This window comes from Lactuca virosa, chromosome 9, assembly GCF_052849685.1.
Source record: "Lactuca virosa cultivar CGN04683 chromosome 9, Lactuca_virosa_CGN04683_v6, whole genome shotgun sequence".
In the NCBI taxonomy this organism is placed as follows: domain Eukaryota; kingdom Viridiplantae; phylum Streptophyta; class Magnoliopsida; order Asterales; family Asteraceae; genus Lactuca; species Lactuca virosa.
Window position 1 is genome coordinate 230,545,696 of NC_136434.1, and position 21,985 is coordinate 230,567,680.

At 36.9% G+C, this 21,985-nt stretch overlaps 1 pseudogene; it reads right to left on the minus strand.

Annotated features, from left to right (window-relative positions):
• LOC145140387 (exocyst complex component SEC6-like) overlaps positions 1 to 17,666 on the minus strand; it is a 40,798-nt pseudogene extending 23,132 nt beyond the window's left edge.
• Positions 17,667 to 21,985: the final 4,319 nt, after the last annotated feature.

Sequence of the window (21,985 nt, forward strand, 5' to 3'; positions counted from 1 at the left end):
GTCGGAGAAAGTGCAGGCAACAAACTTCACTTTGCTCCCTTCTGGGCACAGACAGATTTCAAAAACCAAATCTGTTTTCTCGAACCATCGCATTAAAGCAATGACTCCCCCATTTCCATTAAAGGATTTGGGTTTTCAGTTCATGAAGTCCTTGTACGAACACTCCCGTGGGTGTCCGTGGATAACTCTGGGGTTAGTTAGGTGGGTACCGCTACCAACTCCATTGGTACCATTTGTGCGGATTTGATTCATAGCAGCTGTCACTGCGGTTGTTATCGTTGCTTGGAGAGCAACAGGGTCGTGTTGTGGTGGTGGATTCTCTGTTGTGGTATTGACTACGCGCCTTACAGGTCTACCGCGAGGCATCTTTTGCTATAATGAATACAAGATGAAACGGAAATCAGTCTATAACAGTGGTTATGAGCCAAATGCTGAATGACTAAGTTATCCTAGTTCTGAGTGTATCTGGTTCTGACTTTCATAGGATTCTGAAAAACAATTCATAATGGGAGTCTATGTAAAATAAACTATATGAATCAGAAGTGGCTATCCTTGATTGAATTTTTGTGAATTGAATATATGTTACTGGCTGCACGAAAAAGAAATAATCCTAACACATAGTGTGAGTGGTGTATTCACTAGCTCACTAAGTCATTTTAGGTTATTATTTATTAGTGTGACGTATAGGACGTTTGGTTTCTTTGGTTGATCCCTCCTTGGAAAATTCCTCATGAACCTCTTCTTGTTCCTCCATGACTCCTCTGCTGACTGTTATGATGGAGTGGTTACATCTATCTGGGTTTGTCGTGTGAGAATGGAAGTGTCTAAAGAATCTATGAGATTAAGTGAAACATTATGGGGTGATCCTTACTGGATCCTCTTATAATTGCGCAGTGTATACAAGTTGTATATAATTTAAGATTAAATAGACCTTCAAATAAGTGGTCCTACTATAAAACCACAACCAAACAAGGAACAGGAAGTAGAGCATAGATCACAAATTCTAAGTCTATAAACTCTCAATTACATAAAACCTTGGGAGTATACACTGCAGAATTATAGACCTACCAGAAGGGTCTTTTAAATTATCACATAAGTTATTTATAGTGCCTAAAATACTCCTATAGTATTTTAATGTAATGAACTTGGTAAGTTTTAAACTTATTGTTATCTTATAGTATCATAAAATACTCCTATAGTATTTTAACTTTATGTTCTGATCTAGAAATCCCTTGCATATAGAGTTAGGTAAGTTTTAAGACTGTTGCAACACCACATCACTCCCAAACACATGTTGGTCATATCTCAAATAAATATAGTTGATCAGGCTATATTGATCCCAAATATGATTACATAAATGTCCAGGTTTGATCGCAGTGTCCAACTTTTAAATACTTCTATTCTGTTCTTCTTGTGATAATTGTTCTACTATGTATATATGTATAAGCAGGTATGTATACTTTTATAAAATATTGTTATATTTTAAAATATAATTTTAGTCAGAGCACTTCGGCCCCATTGCATTTATAGTTGTATATCTTATATAGGTCGATATACTTAGTTCACTATAAACAATGCCCTGATACCAATCTGTCACACCCCCAAACCGGAACGGCGGAAATGTTCAGGGGCGGAGGACGTCATGCTGAGTATCACAACACATGCATCATAGTAATCAAAGTACCAAAGAACCATTCCATTAATATTAAAGTGTTTACAAAGTATGTGATTCACAAAAGATTGACTCCAAAAGTAAATAACAAAACAATACATGAAGCTACTAAGCTCCATCTTCTGAATCCCAGTGCGTGTACCTGTCTACTAGTTTCCTGAGAATACAAGTTATTTTGAAAGAGTAGATCAGCATTTAAGCTGGTGAGTTCATAAGTATTTTAGTTATGAAAAGTATACTATAAGTTCTTTTAGGAAAGTTCGCATGTTCCTCCAGAAAATCCTATATTTTATGATGTGATGAATGATAAGTAAAAATGACTCTACAATTCCTTCTATGAGTACTAAATAGATACAAGTTATATACAAATTAGAGTAAACAGACAATCGATTCTGTGAATCTGCCCTAAGCCCACAACCAAACAAGGGACAGGAAATGAGGCGGAAGTCACACATCCCATTCTTCATTGTATACAACCCTGGCGTATTCATTTGGTACTTACGGAGTTAACTATAATAGTTCTTTTATATTTGAAGAAAACATTCCTTAAGAAAACCATATATTTTATTTAGTAAAATGGTAACCATAATAGTTCCTTCTATAATCACTTAGTTTATACTGGCTATATATAATCTAATATCGAACGTAAAGTTAACTGTATGAATCTGCTCTAAGTCCACAACCAAACAAGGAACAGGAAGTAAGGCGGAAAACACACATTCAACTGCCTATCGGATATCAATTATATATAACCCTGATGTATAAACTAAGGTATTATAGAATTAACCACTAAAGGTCCTTTAAGTTATATTGGTTTAATAATGCGAATCAAACCTTTATAGATAAGTTTCTAGTTTCACTTACTTCATGATCTATCCGAAAAGTATGTTTTTGGTACTAGAAAGTGGTATATTGAATTTGTATGCTATGACCCGACCCATACTTGTTACTCCCTATGATTACTTGGTGTATACGGGTTATATATTTAACTAAGATCGAATAGATAGTAGAATGTGTGAATCTGCTCTAAGCCCACAACCAAACAAGGAACAGGAAATGAAGCGAAAAGCACACATCCTACTGCCTGTCGGATCTGATTAATACATAACCCTAATGTATAAACTAAGGAATCATAAGGTTAGCATTATAGGCCCCCTTTTAACTGAATGCTCAAGTTACTAGGAAATAGATTACATTGTTCGATGTGAGAATATCACTATATGAATGTAATGGGAAAACAAAAATATATAGTAGTGTTGTATAAAACAACTACTGAAGTACTAACTACCTTAAAACCAATTTGTTAAGCATGTACTTTAAAAACGAAGTTTTATAAACAACAATCTAACATCTTTTAAACATAAGAATTTCCCTTTACTGTGATGGTTATCACCGGTAAAATATTAACACAATACTATTGTGTTCAACATGTATTCCCCCCTTAAAACCATTTAAAAACATTTAAAAGATAGATTATACAGGTATGAACTCACCTTGTGTGGGTGATTCAATTGATGATTCGAATAAGGAAGATAAGCTCCACGAATGAAGTCCCGAGGCACAAACAAGTCATGAATGACATATATTGATACATATAAGCATGTAATTAGTGAATCTAACTACAAAGGTGATTCAGAAACAACCTAGGATGCAAGAATAACTCACCAAAAGAGTGCTAGAAGCAAGTTAGGAGGCTGAAAGGGTGTTCACGGCTGGGCTTGAGGTGTTCACGACCCAATCGGGTGTTCACAGCCCAAATGATGAGTGGTTCACGGCCCACTTGAGGTTCACGGCCCAAATGAAGGATGGTTCATGGCCTAAGGAGGGTTCACGGCCTAAAAATGGTGAAGAACACTTGAAGATCTTGTTGTTTGGTGAGTGTTTGAAGGCTCTTTGATGTATTCCAAGAAGATGGTAACGAAAAGGACTGAAAAAGAGTGAAAAGCGAAGTTCTTGTGGATGATACTTGAGAGAGATTTGAGAGGATCACGGCCAAGGAAGAAAGAAATGAAAGAAAATCATCCATCTCTTATAAATAGGGACTAATTCATGGCCTAAGAGGTGTTCACAATCCGAGGTTCACGGCCGAAGCCTCGTTCACAGCCGAAGCCTCGTTCACGGTCGTGAACCGAGGGTTCACGGTCCGAAGTTGTTTGCGGCCATGCCAAGGTTCTTGATTCCTTAGGCTTTTCTCTCCAAACACACTAGATACAAAGCTTCAAACACTTATAGATCATTACTCTAACTATATTAAGATAATTAATGAAGTGAGTTTGACCTTTAATTGAATAAGTTTCATTTTTGTCGACCAAAGTTGACTTTTATAAGGATAAAATTTTCGGGTTGTCACATCATCCCCCCGTTAGAGAGAATTTCGTCCCGAAATTAGCTTTCTTAGCAGTACTCTTGGGGTCGTACTCCTCTGGTTGGTAGAATATCCACTCGTAGACCTGGGTAACTTTGCCCTGACGTTCATGATAAGATTCATACCTGGTCCATCTATCATCACCTCGTGTATACAAGTCGTATATAATTAAGATTATTAAGACGGTCGGATGTGTGACTCTGCCCCAGGTCCACAACCAAACAAGGAACAAGAGATAGCGCGAAAACACACATACTAAATCCGCATAATCATAATTATATACCACCCTCGCGTATACACTTAATAGTGATAGGTGGGCTGTATTCGTCCTTAGCCTCTGTGCTTAAACTTGATCTGCTGGACGAGCGGTAGTTCAGGAAGGTCTGTTGAGTATACAGTGGCAAGGTTTCAGAGGGCAAGGTACTCCTCGCATGAGTACTTCGGGGTTTAGAAGACAAGAGACAATTTCTGAGGTATGGGTCGGGTTGTCGTTACGAATGACGAGGGTTTCGTTAATCGCTCGGTTAAGGCGATGGAATTTCGAAACACATGAACTTGGTATGGTGAGGACCAGGCCAATCCATGATGTATGATGGCGGCGGACTCTTTATAGAAACAAATGTTAGGCCGATTTGAATGAAACGTTTGTTATAAGATGGTGTATTTCGAGTGTGCTCGACAATGTATTCTGTGAAGACTTTCTAGTGCTTTCAGTTTTTCTCCTTGATATTAACACTGCCACAATTCGTACCGCGATAAGCGAGTACTAACATTGAAAATGCTTTGATAACTAGTGTCGATACTTTATATTATGATCCTCCTCAGTACCTCTATGATCGCTTGGCATATACAAGTTATGTATAATTAAGATGAATAAGATGGTCGACTGAGTGACTCTGCCCTAAATCCACAACCAAACAAGGAACAGGAATTAAGGCGGAATCACTCACTCTTAGTCTGCAAAATCTTAGCTATGCACAACCCTGATGTACATACTAAGCCATCATAGCTCACTTGAACGGATCTTTAGTTCTCTTATGAATGTTGTGACTTGTTCGGACGAGTGAGTTATTATAAGTACTTTTTAATTTCCCCAAATTTTTAATCTTATATAAAATATAAATCAAAATTTTAAAATATGATAGTTGTTGTTGTAAGAGAACTTTGATACTAGTATGATAGTTGTTGTTGTAAGAGAACTTGACCAAGGGCAAATGGGTGTCCCACGACTTGCCAAAGTCTATAACACATGCCCTCAACAAGTTTTCCAGTGTCTGAATGGTCCTCTCACTCTGCTCGTCTGTCTGTGGATGGTAAGTTGTGCTCATAACCAGCTTAGTTCCAAGAGCCTTCTGCAGTGACTGCCAAAATCTCGAGGTGAATCTGCTATCCCGATCGGAGATAATGGACACAGGCACACCATGCAGACGAACTATCTCTTGGATGTAGATTCGTGTTAGTCTCTCCATGTTGAATGTGTCTTTGATTGGCAGGAAGTGGGCGGATTTAGTCAATCGATTGACAATTACCCAGATGGTATCGTACCCACTCAGAGACTTGGGCAACTTAGTGATGAAATCTATCGCAATCCTTTCTCACTTCCACTCAGGTATTTCTGGCTGTTGAAGTAAACCTGAGGGCTTTTGATATTCCACCTTCACCTTGGCGCAAGTCAGGCACTTGCCCATGAAGGTAGCGATTTATGCTTTCATATTTGGCCACCAATAGAGCTTTTTGAGATCCAGATACATCTTATCCGAACCTGGGTGAACGGAGTATCGATTCCTATGAGCTTCGCTCATGACAACATCTCTGTAACGGCCGAACTTTGGGGTCCAGATCTGGTTCATGAAATAATAAACTCCGTCTCCTTTGATCTCTAAGTTCTTTTCCATTCCTCTCAAGGCTTCATCCAACACATTCTCTGGTTTTAAGACTTCCAGCTGAGCCTCTCTGATTTGTGTGGAAAGATGGGAATGGATGGTCACTGTAAGTGCCTTCACTCTACGACCTGAGTACTCTTTCCGGCTTAGGGCGTCTGCTACCACATTAGCCTTGCCTGGATGATAGCGTATTTCGCACTCATAATCATTGAGTAGCTCTACCCACCGCCGTTGTCTCATGTTCAACTCTTTCTGATCGAAAATGTGTTGTAGGCTCTTATGGTCGGTGAAGACAGTACACTTTGTTCCGTAGAGATAATGTCTCCAAATCTTCAGTACGAAGACCACTGCTCCCAACTCCATATCGTGAGTTGTATAATTGACTTCGTGTGCTTTCAGCTGTCTCGAGGCATAAGCAATGACTTTTCCTCACTGCATGAGCACACAACCTAGCCCCTGATTGGATGCATCGCAGTAGACAACGAAGTCCTCCGTCCCTTCTGGAAGAGACAAGATAGGTGCGCTGCATAGGGCCTGCTTCAATGTTTGGAACGCAGTGTCTTGACTTTCTCCCAAACTAAAGGTTACACCTTTCTGAGTCAGGGCGGTTAGAGGCTTAGCAATCCTGGAGAAATTCTGGATAAATCTGCAATAGTAGCCGACAAGACCCAAGAATTGACGGATTTCTGTGGGTGTCTTCGGTGCTGACCAATTCTCGATTGCTTTGATTTTGGAAGGGTCCACGTGTATGCCTTCTTCGCTAACCACGTGACCGAGCAAAGTTACTTTTCTGATCCAGAATTCGCAATTTGAGAATTTTGCATATAGTTTCTCCACCCTTAGAGTTTCTAGAACTAGCCTCAAGTGCTGTCTGTGATCTTTCTCACTCCGAGAGTAGACAAGTATATCATCAATGAATACTATCACAAACTTGTCTAGGAAGGGGCGGCACACCCGATTCATCAGATCCATGAATATTATGGGTGCGTTGGTTAGACCAAAGGGCATTACTACAAACTCGTAGTGACCATAGCAAGTTCGAAATGTTGTCTTAGGAACATCACTTTCATGGACTCGCAACTAATGGTACCCTGATCTCAGGTCTATCTTTGAGAAGTAACTAGCTCCTTGCAGGTGATCTAAAAGGTCGTCGATTCGGGGAAGAGGATAGCGATTCTTGATGGTGAGCTTGTTTATTTCGCAGTAATCTATGCACATCCGAAAGGACCCATCTTTCTTTTCACAAATAAGACCGGGGATCCCCAAGGTGAGGAACTTGGTCTGATGAATCCCTTGTTGAGTAGTTCATTGAGCTGGCTGGATAACTCTTGCATTTTTGCCGACGCTAGACGGTAAGGGGATTTAGCTACGAGGGTAGCTCCGGGGATTAAGTCGATTCGGAACTCGACTTGGTGCTCAGGAGGGATTCCGGGAAGATCTTCGGGGAAGACATCAGGAAAGTTGCAGACTTTGGGGATGCTCTCGAGGTCTTTAACTTCCTGTTTCGCGTTAATGACATGGGCTAGAAATGCATGACACTCTTTTTGTAGATATTTATGGGCTTTGATGCATGAAATGATACGAAGGTTTAAACTGAGTTTATCACCATAGATAATGAGGGCTTCACCAGATGGCAGATTGAGGCGAATTGCTTTTTCATAACAAAGGATATCAGCATGATTGGGGCTCAACCAATCCATGCCAATGATGACATCGAAGCTCTTTATGGAAACTGGCATAAGGTTGATTAGAAAAGAATGGTCGTTTAGGGTAAGGGTACAGCCTATGAATACGTTGTTAGTGCTCTCTTTCTTTCCGTTAGCCATCTTGACGGTAAATGTTTCGGTTAAAGGTTAGGATTTATGCTTGAGTAGATGTTTAAATGTATGACTAACAAAACTTCTCTCCGCACCACTATCGAAAAGAATACATGCATAAGAGTTGTCGAGGAGGAACGTACCCATAACTACGGTGGGATCAGCAACTGCCTCCTCCTGACCCATCGCTAGCACTCTCCCTGTGTTTCCAGCAGTTGTTGCCTTGGGGCAATTTCTCTTGAAGTGCCCGGTCTCTCCACAACCATAGCAGGCTTGGCCTACTCCCGCTCCGGGACCTTGATTGGCTAGTTGTGCTGGAGTCTTGCAAAAACGAGTTGTGTGTCCCTTCTTGCCAGAGCTATTGCATTGAAAATCACGGCAGGGTCCGTGATGATGAAAGTTGCACTTGTCGCACCTTGGAAGAGTACCAACATATCTAGTGGCAGGTGCTTGGGCAGTTGGAACAGCAGCAGGAGTAGTAGCAGCGTGGACTACCATTGTTTGTTGTTTCTTGGAGGGGTTCTGCGAAGACTGGCCCTTACGCTTGTTCCAAAACTTTTTCTTCCCACCACTCGCCTTTGGTGGTTCGGGAACAGCTGCCACTGTTTCATGATCAACCCCGTGATCTATAAGAGTTTGCGCTAGACACTTGGTGCTGTCAAATGTGAGAGGTTTAGAAGCCAATACGTTCCCTTGAGTTGGGGGTGTCAATCCCCATATGTACCTCTCAATTTTCTTGCTTTTCGGGGTGACCATCCCGGGGCACAGAAGAGCCAGGTCGCTGAACCTAGCAGTGTACACAGCAATGTCGGAACCCTTCATCTTCAGGTTCCAGAGCTCGTGCTCCAACTTTTGCATCTCGCCCCTTGGGCAGTACTCAGCGAGCATTAGTTCCTTCAGACTTTCCCAACTCATAGAATTGGCTACCGGCAGAGTTAGGGATTTGACTTGGCTATTCCACCAAGTCAGTGCTCTATCTGTGAAGGTGCAGGCGGCAAACTTCACCTTATTTGCCTCGGAGCATGCACAGATCTCAAAAATTGATTCGATCTTCTCGAACCAACGAGTAAAGGCAATGACACCTCCATTACCGTCAAAGGATTTAGGTTTTGCATTCATAAAATCTTTGTAGGAGCACTCCTTCTGGTGTCCCTGACCACCATCAAGGTTATGGGGATGGGTACCACTTCCTGATCCGCTAGAGTCGCCAGAATTGATCTGCGACATTACGGCAGCCACAGCGGCCGTAACTGCTGCTTGGAACATAGCAAGATCGAACTGAGGAGGTGGTGACGGAGGATCTGTCGGAGGGTTGTTGCTCCATCTGTTGGGTCTCTTCCTGGGAGGCATCTTTCTCTAAAAGAGACAAGGGAAAAATGACGATAAGCCTTCTACTGATCATGAATCGGATATTTTCGAGCAAGATATATCTTAATCCTACAACGATAACAGAGATCTACAATAAAGGTTTACTAACATAAACAAGGAATTGTAGGTCTTTCATTTTTTAGGATTAGTACTACTTGTAATAATTATGTGCAGTGTTATAAAATACTCCTGTAGTATTTTAACTATGTGCTTCTTTAGTATAGGATTTGGTGAGTTTTAGACTTGTCGCAACACCACAGTCACTCCCAAACACATGTTGGTCATATCTCAGACAAATATAGTTGATCAAGTTATATTGGCCCCACATATGACTACATAACTATCCAGGTTTAACCGTAGTGCCCAACTCGTCCTAAATACTTTTATGTAATTCTTACTATGTTATAGCTTCTTATACGTATGTATACTTGTATACTTCTTGTAAAATACTTACATTTTAAAGTATACTTTTAGTTTTAGAGCACTTCGGCCCCGTTAGTGTTTATAGTTGTATACCATGTAAGGTTCGGTATACTTAGTTCACTATAAATAATAGCTCTGATACCAATCTGTCACACCCCCAAACCGAAACGGCGGAAACGTTCAGGGGTGGTAGTAGTCATGTATAGTATCACAACAATTGTATCATAGCAATCAAAGTAAACACAGCCATTACATTGAATATATAAAAGGTATTTACATCTATTTGATTCATATTTATATACATCAAAAGTATAGCAAAAATATAAAATACGTGACTCTATACGCTCCGTCTTCTCAAAAGCTGTGGGAGTACCTGTCTACTGATTTCCTGAGAATACAAGCGGTTTTGAAAAGAGTATCAGCATTAAGCTGGTGAGTTCATAAGCATGTTTTTGTAATGAAAACCTATTGATAAATCTGTGAAAATGTATGTATGTTTGCAAGAAAATCCAATATTTTCTTTAATGAAAGCGTGATAATACCAGTTCCTTCTATGACTACTTAGCTCATACTAATTATGTATGAACTAATATCGAACAGACAGTTGATTATGTGAATTTGCCTTAAGCCCACAACCAAACAAGGAACAGGAAATGAGGCGGAAACCACACATTCCACAGTCTATCAGATATTCTTCATACATAACCCAGATGTATAAACTAAAGAATTATAGAATTAACGATGAATGTTTATTTCTATATCCTGTTGTAGTATATGAAAAATGTTAGTTTTTATGCTTGGTTACTACCAGATGTATTGTATGATGAGTTCTATATGAAAATCCTGTATAGAGTGTTCTGTATGAAAAACCCTGGCCACCACCAGTATGTATAGTAGCTTTTTTACTTAAAGCAAAACCATGTATTCAAATTCCTTGGAATTCTCCAGTTGTAATGTATGATAGTTCTATTAATGAAAATAAGACTAACTGAAGAAATGAATTTCCGTAAACAAATGGTTAGTTTATACTATTGTGAGTTCGCATAACCATGCTTGATATGACCTAGTGACCTTTACGACGTTCTTCAAGTGTCGGATATATGACATTTGTCACCTTAGGCATGCCTGCCTAAGTGTAGCTAGCAGTTCAGGTGTGGGATTGTCAGTCCCGAATAGATCTATTCACAAATCTCACGCTCTTCCTCCAGGAGACTCTGGTTATACTATGTTAGGATTTAGTTCAGTACCCCGCAGGGTATAAATTGAAGTAGTGTCTCACAATCCTGTATTAACTAGTTTACGTGTTGTTTAGTATCACTCTCTCTACTTGAAATCGTATATATGCTTTACAGAGTAGTAATAATTATACTTAAATAATTATTTAGTATGGTACTCTTGTATTCAGAAAGTAGTAATGTATACCATAAACTATATCTGTCATAGTTTATATGATAGTTAATGTATAATTTTGAAATGATAAAACTGTGTATTGAAATCCCAAACTATACCTATTATAGTTTGCATGTGTATTAAGTACTCGGTTCATGTATTGTTCTGAAAACTATGCAATTATAGTTGTGAGTTCAAAACTTCCCTTATGCTCAGCATGTTACAAAAGGGATAAAATATCTAAATATTTTATAAAATGTGAAGTCCTTTTTGGTTGTATCCATTGCATAAATTTTAGTCCTTATAAAATTATGTGTATAGAGTTCATAAAAACTATTTGTATTTAGCTTGTATTCCCCCCACCCCCCCCCCCCCCCCCGCCTTAAAATCGTTAAAATAGTAAAATCATAGGGGTATGAACTCACTGTTAGTTGCGTGAAAGTGTCGGACAACGAAACTGGGAATGAAGACCCTCGGGTTGAGGTACGCGACACTTAACGGGATCCTAATAACAATTAAATACATATATGCATTTTATTAGGGAAACCATTAATTATAGTGTTGGAAAAACACTTGCTTTTGGTTTAGGAATGTTACCGGGACTCGATTGAATCGGAAAAAGCGGGTTTTCAGGCAAGTTCACGACTTGGGAAGGTTTGCGGCCGTGAACTGTTCTCGGCCGTGAACAGCCCTTGAATAGTTTATGGTCGTGATCAGTGTTCTTGAAGAAAATATGAAGGTTTGAAGGGTTCATGGCCGTGAACTGATTTCAGCCTTTGAAGATTTGAAGATTTGAAGATTTGAAGGGTTTGCGGCCACGAACTCAAGAACAACAATACTGGATTCGATGAGAAACGCGTTTTAGATGCTCCACAACAACACCCAAAGGTGATTCTTGATGATTTTCGGAAGAAAATAGGGTATTTTGGTGTTTGCGGTTGAGAGGTTAGAGAGAGAATGGGGGAGTTTTCGGCCAGAAAAGTGTAAATGAGGGGTGGGAGCACATATTTAAAGGCTGGGTGTATGGTCGGTTGTGGGGTCTACCAACTGTGAACAGGTTCACGGCCGTGAACACCAGTCAAGCTGATTTTCGTTGATTTTCGAAGTAACTCGGATTTTCGCGCGATTTTGGTTTCGACTCATATATAAAATTCAATTATATAACTTAAATGATTTTCCAATCCATAGGAATTTGACGGAACTTAATAAAAATTTAAAATTTATTTAACGGAATCGGGCTAACGTTAACGGAAAAAGGTTTAGGTTGTCACATCATCCCGCCTTTCAACAACAATCCATAGAATTGATATTCGTTGACTTTGTATTTCACATCTTCAATGATCACAACCCAAGAATCATACTCTAAGAGCACCATGATCACAAAAACTTGAAGATTTCTAGAGAGAGAAAGTGATTTTGAATTAGTGTTCTAGAGAGAGAAAGTAAAAATCATTTGTAGTAAAGAAAATCAAATTATGAATAGAAACAATGATGAATTCGATTTCTAGAATCCAAAAACTCTCTAAATCACGAAGTTCAAAAATCAAAAACAAAGGATTACCAAATCTTGAATGCCATCAAGGATAAATTCTTGATAAAATCAAGAACACCCGCTCTGATACCAATTGTAGTGGTGCTGATTATGATGGCATGTGCGGAATAAGAAAGATCTAGTGAATCATCATACTAATCAAGAACACATGGAGTAAATAAATCTTTTAAGCTCTCATTAGTATTGATAGAAAGAGTACAAATGGGTCTTGTAAAAATTCTCTCTCTAAACTAATGCTCTCCAAATGGTTCATTGCATAATGAGAGTCACTAACTTCCTAATTATAGGGAAGACTCAACCCATTTACACATACAAGAGGCTAAACCATAAGACTCCACATCCAATCATGACTTTTCACCCTAACAGTTTCTAGCAAAATCATAGTGGAAGTTTAAATAAAATAAGACTTTAATTCCAAAATTTGAATAAAAACCTTGGAGGAAAACAAAGAGCCACATGATCATATATATATATATATATATATATATATATATATATATATATATATATGTGTGTGTGTGTGTGTGTGTGTGTGTGTGTTAGGAATAATGACGAGATTACGAATGCGAAATCTAAAAAACAATCATGAATCAATCACCATAATATGCAAGTAATCTGTCAAAGGTTTTGTGTATATTGATATTGATATGAACGTACAAAGAAAACCCTAATCCAGAAAAAACTTACATCAAAAGCTAACCTAATGATTATTTATAGGGAACATAAAATATTCACCGAAAATATAAAACCCTAAAAAGGCTTCCCTAAATAACCAAAAATGTCAAATCAGTTTCAATATCTCAAAATACTCAACAATCTCTCCTCAGATGTTGAAACTGATGAAGATCACGATTTACGATCTTTTGGCATTTCTCCCCCTAAATTGTGAGACTTATCAGCACACGGGGTCTTTAAAGCGAGAGAAACAAATATCATCGTCCAAATACGAACTCCCCCTTGAATCTTCAACAAAGACCATGGAGAGAATCCAGAAAATTAAAAAAAATCACCAACAATCTTAGCTATCTCATAGAGTAAGTCTGCGTATAACCTGCTCTGTCATAAGGAGCGAGTTTGCCAAAATAGATCTTCGAAACCCGTCAGATTTGATGAAATAAATCCTTTTTGAATATTCGCAATTTTCAAAAATTAAATCCGGAAAAATAACAAAAATTATTTTGAATTTTTTTAATTTTAAATTTTAGACAAAAAAAAATAGAATAGGAGAGGGTAAAAATGGTAAAATCTTTTGGTAAGAGAGGGTAAAAATGGTAAAATCCAAGAAATTGTAAAGAAATTTCAATCTGGGGTTGAAACTGTGAAGTTATGAAAGTCAGGGGACTGAATTTGGAAATTGTATCATCTTCTTTTGTATAATCGGAAGAACACGCAGTTGACTTTAAAAAGTCAAAATTGATTACGACTTCCGATCATAGCTTCATGTAATCCCGATTTAAGATGATGATGCAGTCGAGAACCAATTTACGAACACTAAGAGGGACTTCAATTTCTGAATTAATTAATTCCAATTCCCATTTCGTTTGTAACAGATTGCGATTGAATTCTTCCGTTCGATCAATTCCGAATGAGATTTCTAGCATAAACTTCCGATAAAGATTGTTGTTAACAATTTCCGAAACTGGGTTCTGTTCAATTCCGAAATTCCGAAACTTCCGCTACAGTGAATTCTGATTAACAAGATTCCGATTAAGGCTCACCGATTCCGATTCCGAATCGTTCCGAGTGTTCTGTAGATGAACAATAATTCTGAAGACGTTGCTTCCGATTCCGAACGGTTTGAAAATTCCGATTGACCTTAAATTTAGGTACCGATTTCAGTTTTCAATTGGAGACTTCCGATCGTCGTTGAAGTTACGAATTTCATTCAGTGTCAATTCCGATTGCTGTTGAGCAATTCCGATTTCCATGACTTTCGTTCCGATTTCAATAACTATCAACGAATTCCGATTCTTATCAAGAAATCCCGATTCGCAGGCAAGGATTCACGATCAAATGATTAAATTACCGAAAACATCCCTTGAATTTCAACGAACGGACAGATTATACCCATAATTCCGAAAGTAACCAATCTTTGTCAATAATTCCGAAATCAACCCTTTAATTCTTCAAAGTTCCGAAACTAGCCCCTGTTAAAAGTACACTTTACAGCTAGCATGCACTGTTGACTGCATCATGTCAGAATTGCACCCCTTTTGCAGAAAATGTTCATTTTCAGCCACTTTTTCAACCTTTTCAGCTTTTTGTCAAAACCAACCATTAAAAATCAATAAAAATTGATTTCTTCAACAAAATTTCACCATTTTTACTAAATTTTCATCAGCTTTTGCCCCCCCCCCCCCCCTTTTTTTTTTAAAGACAAAACTTTTATGAAACATTTGGTACCCGTTTAAGATTCAAGTTTGATGAAGACTTTTTGCACATCCACTTCTTTGACGAAAAGCGATCATCTTCTGAAAACGATATCCGCTTTTTAGTTGGAAAATAAAATTTTCCAAAAACTTCATTAAACCAACCAAAATACTCTTTTCTCTTTCCTCCAACTTCTAACATCTTTATCTGAAGAAAAATGAGAACTGAAGTTTCTTGAACATGCTTGACTTCAACTTTCTGAATTTTTTCACCAGCTTGAGGTACTTGTACTTTGGGCATCCAAACCTTCTTCATTTTACTCTTCTTCTTCTTCTTTTTCTTCTTCTTCTTCTTCTTCTTCTTCTTCTTTCTTTCTTTCTTTCTTTTCAGATTATGAGGCTTCAAATGTGATTTTCGGATCTAAACATGTTCATTACATTTTATAATCTGAACATCACAAGCCTTTGGTACACAAACTTTTGGAGTTTGGTAAATCTAAACATCTTGAATTATTGGCTTTCTGTAAGGAACCATTCCTTCAAAAACATCATCAGAACAAAAAAAATGTTCAGTTTGAGTTCCAATAGCACAAAACTTCTTTACTTTCACGATTTCAGAAAAATTTCTTTGAGATTCGTCTTCCGAAATACCATATTCGGAATGTAACACTTTTGAAAAACTTGAACCACTTGACTCTCCTTCAAAAAGAACATCTGAAGTCACCTTTTCTTCAGAAATATGAAGAACATTATGAACTTCACTAAGAACACCAAGAATATCCTTTTGAACATCATCTTTTTTTTCTTTCTTTCTCCAATTGTTCTTCTTTTGCCCGTTCCAAATGATTTTTGATAATACGAAATTGTTCCAACACAAGCTCATTTTCATCCAAAAGTTTTATAATTCGTTTTTTTGTATATTTTTCAAATATGCATTTTTGTCAATCTCTCCATCTACTAAGAGATTACACAAATCAATGACACTTTGCGAATGTTTTATTGGACCATATATAAGATACCAACAATCTATATTTGAAAGTCTGAATTTCGGATCTGTAACTTTCATTCCTAGTTCTTTAATCGAAGATAACAACTCTGAAACTGAAGAGTTCATCGTATCTTCAACCAGAAATAAAACTCGAAGAGAGAGAAAATAGATCTGACAAAATTTCTAGAGAGAGAAAACGGATTTAAGATGATTTTTAGAGAGAGAAAGCATATCTGAACAAAAATATGAGAATAAACATGAAATTCTTCTTCTATTTCAATTCCAAAACACGAATCAATAACAAATCAGATGATAAAATGAGTAGAAGATAACAGATCTGAACAAGGTTTTGCAATAATGTGTGATATTTTACTTTTTCTTTTCAAAAAAACTTACAAAACTTGAAGAACAAGGTGAGATTCACGAAAAAATTTCGCCATATCTAATCGATTCTTGCAATAATCAATGAGATCTACAAGAACCCGCTCTGATACCACTTGTTGGGAATAATGACGAGATGACAAATGCGGAATCTGAAGAACAATCATGAATCAATCACCATAATATGCAAGTAATCTGTCAAAGGTTTTGTGTATATTGATATTGATATGAATCTACAAAGAAAACCCTAATCCAGAAAAAGCTTACATCAAAAGCTAACCTAATGATTATTTATAGGGAACATAAAATATTTACCAAAAATATAAAACCCTAAAAAGGCTTCCCTAAATAACCAAAAAGGCCAAATCAGTTTCAATATCTCAAAATACTCAACAATATATATATACATATATATATATATATATATATATATATATATATATATATATATATATATATATATCCTAGCTCTTCCCCAATCTGAAAGTACTTTACAAATAAAGGTTGTAAATTGTAAATTGTAATCATATTTTTAACTAAAATAATATAAAAATCATGTACATACCTTTTTTGCCTCCTATATGGCACCTTTCAGGTTTTCAAAGACAAGTTGTTTTAAAAAGAATACTATTGAAATCAACAATTAGCAATACTGTAATTTTATAAAATGAAGAGAATATTTGATCATGTACTTCTGATAAAAGTTTACTGAATCTTGTTTCAACATCTTTTTGTGATATGCACATAAAACTTATCCTTTTAACATTTCCCTTGTTTTTCCTTTTTCTTTGCAAGGTTTCTAGAAGATGTTAATGTATCAATAGATTTTCTGCATAATCCCAAATGAAAGAGTATTTTGTGATTAAATTATAACCCTATTTGAATATTAGGTTAGAAATGTGTAAAAGTTAATTATTGTACATGCTTGCCCCATTGCACCACCTCCTTCAGCCTCAGCTGCTTCTTCAACAACTTTTTCATCAAGAATCTCTTGCATTTCAACAACCCTAAAAGTGTATAAAAAGTTAATATGAAAGAAAATAATACAAAGATTATAACTTTTTAAAGATGTTGAATTGTTGATTGATATAAAATAAACCTACCTCAAAGCACGTACAAGTGTTTGTGGGCTTTCTTAGCAAGTTAGAAAAATTTAGAAATATGTGACCATAAAGTTTGCTCAAATTTCTCCCAAGTTATGTCAACTTCTTCAAAATATTCTCTGTGAAATTTCACATGCAGAAAATGTTAAACCTCATAATCTGTGTAATGAAAACTGAAACTTGTCTATAACCACAAGTGATTTCTTCAATCTATCACAATGAAAACAAATCAAAAGAAATTCATAAGATTTTGCAACATAGTTGAACCAAAAGATTGTTATAGAGATGCAGACTACAGAGGCGACCCAGTAATTTCGTTTTAACACGACTCTCTGTAATAAACTGAAGAAAGGCATTTTTTTAAGAATGTGTCGATGGGAGGGGGTTGAGTACGTTTGAAGAAGAAGGGTAACTTGTAGGAGATATTAGTACAAATTTTGGGGAATATGAGAGTAAGATGGGAAGACAATGAATATGAACTGTATCTATATAAAACATTTGAAATAAAGGATATGCAAACTAACCTTAGAAAGATCCATCAACAAAATTTGTGTTTTGATTTTACCTAACACTTCAAATTGAAGGATATGAACAAAAACTCATGAAAATATCATCTCCATCACATATGTTGTGTTTTTGTAATTAGGGTTCGAGTATATGGGGGAGAGAGGGTTAGATGTTGGTGCGTTGGTGCTTACTAATAAAGGGGATGCTGATGCAGTTGAATGTAAGTGAAGATTCTGGTAGTACTCTCGGTTTTCAGAGAGAATTGATGGAGGCTCAGTAGTGAAGCAGTGTTGATGGCAGGGGGATGGTCGTCCGTCTGAGCAACAAAAATAATCACGACCTTGGTCCGTCGGAGCAACAAAAAAATCATGACCTAGGTTTTTAGAGGTGGTCGTCCATAACAAAGTGGCCATGGAAACAAGGGAGAAAGGAATTTCTGGCAGTGGAAACAAAGTAGAGTAAGAATGTTGGCAAGGCGGGGGTTTCAATTTTTTGGGATTTTATTTCCCCCCTTAGGTATTAAAAGATGGAGGCACGCATTATTAAAAAAATTAAAAAAAAACGACATGATTTCACGACACGATTTTAAAGATAAGTGCCCTCTGTATTTTTTGGACACTAATTTTAGGGCACATACAAATGCGTGTCCTCTATCCTTTAAATTTTGGAAAATTGACATTATTTTTAGGACACGAAAAAAATATATATCATAAATCAGTGTCTGTCATTGTCCGCGTGTCATTAAAGAGCTGTTTTCTAGTAGTGTATATGTCTAGAGAGGAATCAAAACAAATTTGATATACAAAAAATAAAACCCTAAACAAAGTTACAGATGGTTACAGAACAATAAGGTAAAATAATGTAGACAAAAGCAACATAGAAACAACGAACAAACCTTACACCATAAAACGACCATAGTGCAACATCATAGTTTCAATACTCCATGATACAAGCACATGTAAAAAATGTTGGATTAGGTGTCTAAGTCTATAATTATAATTGGTATATACTTGAACTGATAGTAGCACAGTCCTTTTGGGTTGCCCTCAAAACTAGCAACCAGACATGATGACTTTTGGAGAGAGAGAGGTTGAATTTATTATTTGATTAATAAATTGAAATAAATGATATATTAATGTATTATGAAAATAATATATTAATTAGAAATCATATTATTTAATTAATAATTAATCAGAAATTAATTGGAATTAATTTTGGGATTAATTGAATTAATTGTTGGATTAGGTGTCTAAGCCCATAACTATAATTGATATGTACTTGAATTGATAGCAGCACAGTCCTTTTGGGTTGCCCTCAAACCTAGCAACTCGACAAGGAAGTTATGAAAGGAGAGATATTGATTTATTATAAGATTAATAAATTAATATAAATGATTTATTAATATGTTAAAAGGTTAATATATTAATTAGAAATCATAATATTTAATTAATAGTTAGCCAGAAATTAATTAGAATTAATTTTGGGGTTAATTGTATTAATTATAAAGTGCAGGGATTAGTTTGCAATTATCTAATAGTTGAGTGGAAGGTTCCAGAACCTCCTTGGAAGGGGGTGGACGAAATCTATAGGAGAAACCCTAATGATTTCGTCCAAGGGGCTTAGATAAGGCCTTTGGATAAGCTTAGGCCCTAAGCAAAGGAACATTAGGGTTTTCCTTAAACCCTAGATACCTCAGCTATATAAGGAGCCTCCTGGCTCCCAAAATTGGGACTCCTTCTCTTGAAGAAACCCTAGGCCGATTTTTGCATACCCTAGCCTCTCTCCTCACAAGTTTCCTTCTTGCTAGCTCTTGGGTGTGATTCCATTAGAGGCATTACAATTGTGGTGCTAGGCTTCCAAGAAGATCAAGATCAAAGGATTACCAATTGTTTGCTATAACAATTGAAAGGTATGTAACTCTAAAACCCTAGTTGGTTAATTTCGAAAATAGCCTCTCTCGTTAGGGTTCTTGTTTTGCAATTCAAAGTTATATGTTCAATAGTTAAAACATAGATCCAAAGTAGGTTGCATGTGAACTTAGGAATTGTTTTCTAGTTTATTTGTTTTACCCAAAACCCATCATTAATTAAAAGTGTAGGGGCTATTTGGTAATTTATTGATAGTTAAGGAAATGGGCTCTAGAACCTCCCTAGAAGGGGTTGGACGAAAACTTATAGGAAAGCCCTAGAATTTTCGTCCAAGGGTCTTGGATGGGAGTTCATGGGCTGCTTGGTCCCTAAGCTAAGGGAATTAGGGTTTCCTCCCAAAACCCTAGCTTTGGCTCTAAGCAACATCACCTATTTAAAGGGTCTTACCCATCTCATTTTCGGCCACTTGATTCCTTAGAGGAATACCCAAATTCATAACACTCCTCTACTCTCTCCTCTATCATCCTCTTGCTTAGTTTGGTTGTGAACCATTAGAGGCGTGACGCTTGCTCTCAAGGTTCAAGAAGACTTGGATTTTATTTTTATTACTATATAACAATCAATGGTATGTTTTTCTAACCCTAGATCTAAATTTCGAAAATAACATAGGTTTCTTAGGGTTTCCCATTTGATGTTCAGATGTTGTATGTTCAATTAGAGAAAACATAGATCGGGAAAATTAGGCTTGCATGCACACATATGTTTTTTGTTTGTTATGCTCAAAACCCATCAAAAAACATATAATCCAAGTAATAGCACAATACTTCTCCTCGTCTTTCAGAACCTTTTGTTTAAGATGATAAAACAGCTCAACTATAACAATAAACTAAAAAGACACATGAAAAGTAAAACAACAAATAGACATCCTAGTAGTTAGTGAGGAAATTTTGTCCATGTGTAATTAACTTCTAGCATATCTTGTAACCTTAATGTTAATACAATGCAAGTGGTTCATTCAAAATTACAATTCAAATCAAAACTCACTTGTGAAGCCCTAAACCTAATTCAATACGCTACATTCACTCAACTTTGGGTTTGTAACCCTAACTTCCCGGTTCAAACCTCTTATTGGACCATGATTCCTTTATTGGGCCTAGTGGGCCGGTAACCCATCAACTTGGTTCTTTTGGGCCAAGAATCCACATTTGGGCCCTAGTTGGACCCACATTCATTAAGCAATAGTATTTTGGGCCATAAAACTCTTCATGGGCCTTATTGGGCCGAAAAGCACTCACTTTGTCTCTATGGGCCGAAAACCCACTCAATTAACCACATTGGGCCGAAAACCCCTTTCTTTTACCTCTTTTGGGCTGTAAGCACCTATTGGGCCCTAATGGGCCGAAAAATTTCTTGTTGCGCTACATACTTTCGGTTGCTGTCCAATTCAAGCCCAATATTTATTCTTTCTCTCTTTCCCCCATATCCTCAGTTTTAATAAAAAAAGAAGAGAAAAGATAGTGATTATTAAGGTGACACCTCACTAATAACCATCAAATAACAAGGTAATTATTTAACATATATCCATGCACCTAACTTATGACCTCCATGCAAGAATCACCCTATATTCTCTCTCTTCTCTCCTTATTCTCGGCCGAGACCACTCCCCACCTCACTCACTTCTCATTCCAACTCTTACTTACATCTCCTTTTCTCTCTAAACCTTCAAGAACTCCTCCATTCTCCTTCAAGAAATCGTGAGGTGGTGTGTGTTTTCAACAAGTTTTCATCAAGTTCATCCTTCTTGGTAAGTTACTTCATAATCAAGATGTTTAACTTCATTTCATGCTAAGATTTTCACTCATAAACACTCATTTTCGTGATTCAAGCTTCCTAAAGCTCCCTAAGTTCGAAAACTCTTCCTAAGAAGTACTCAAGGTCGAAATATCCTTCAATGTTCTCTTCAAAACCCAACTAACACTAAGGTGAGCTTCATACCCCTCCTTTTTTTTTCGAGTTTTACTATCTTTTGGGGGAGAATACAAGCTAGTTTTGTGGTTAATCTTAGTATTATGCATGTATGTGTGTATTTTTCATGTTATATGTTGTGATTATGCCATGAAGACATGTTAAACTTTCATAAAATTCGAAATACCTACCAAATCTCGGTGATGTTTGTAAACTAAATTACTTGAAGTAACTCTACATAATGTTGAAAAGATTTAACATGCAAAAGTTACTAGAAAAGCAAAGAAATAATGCAAAAGGGCCATTTTTGACAATAAAGATAAACAAGATGGACT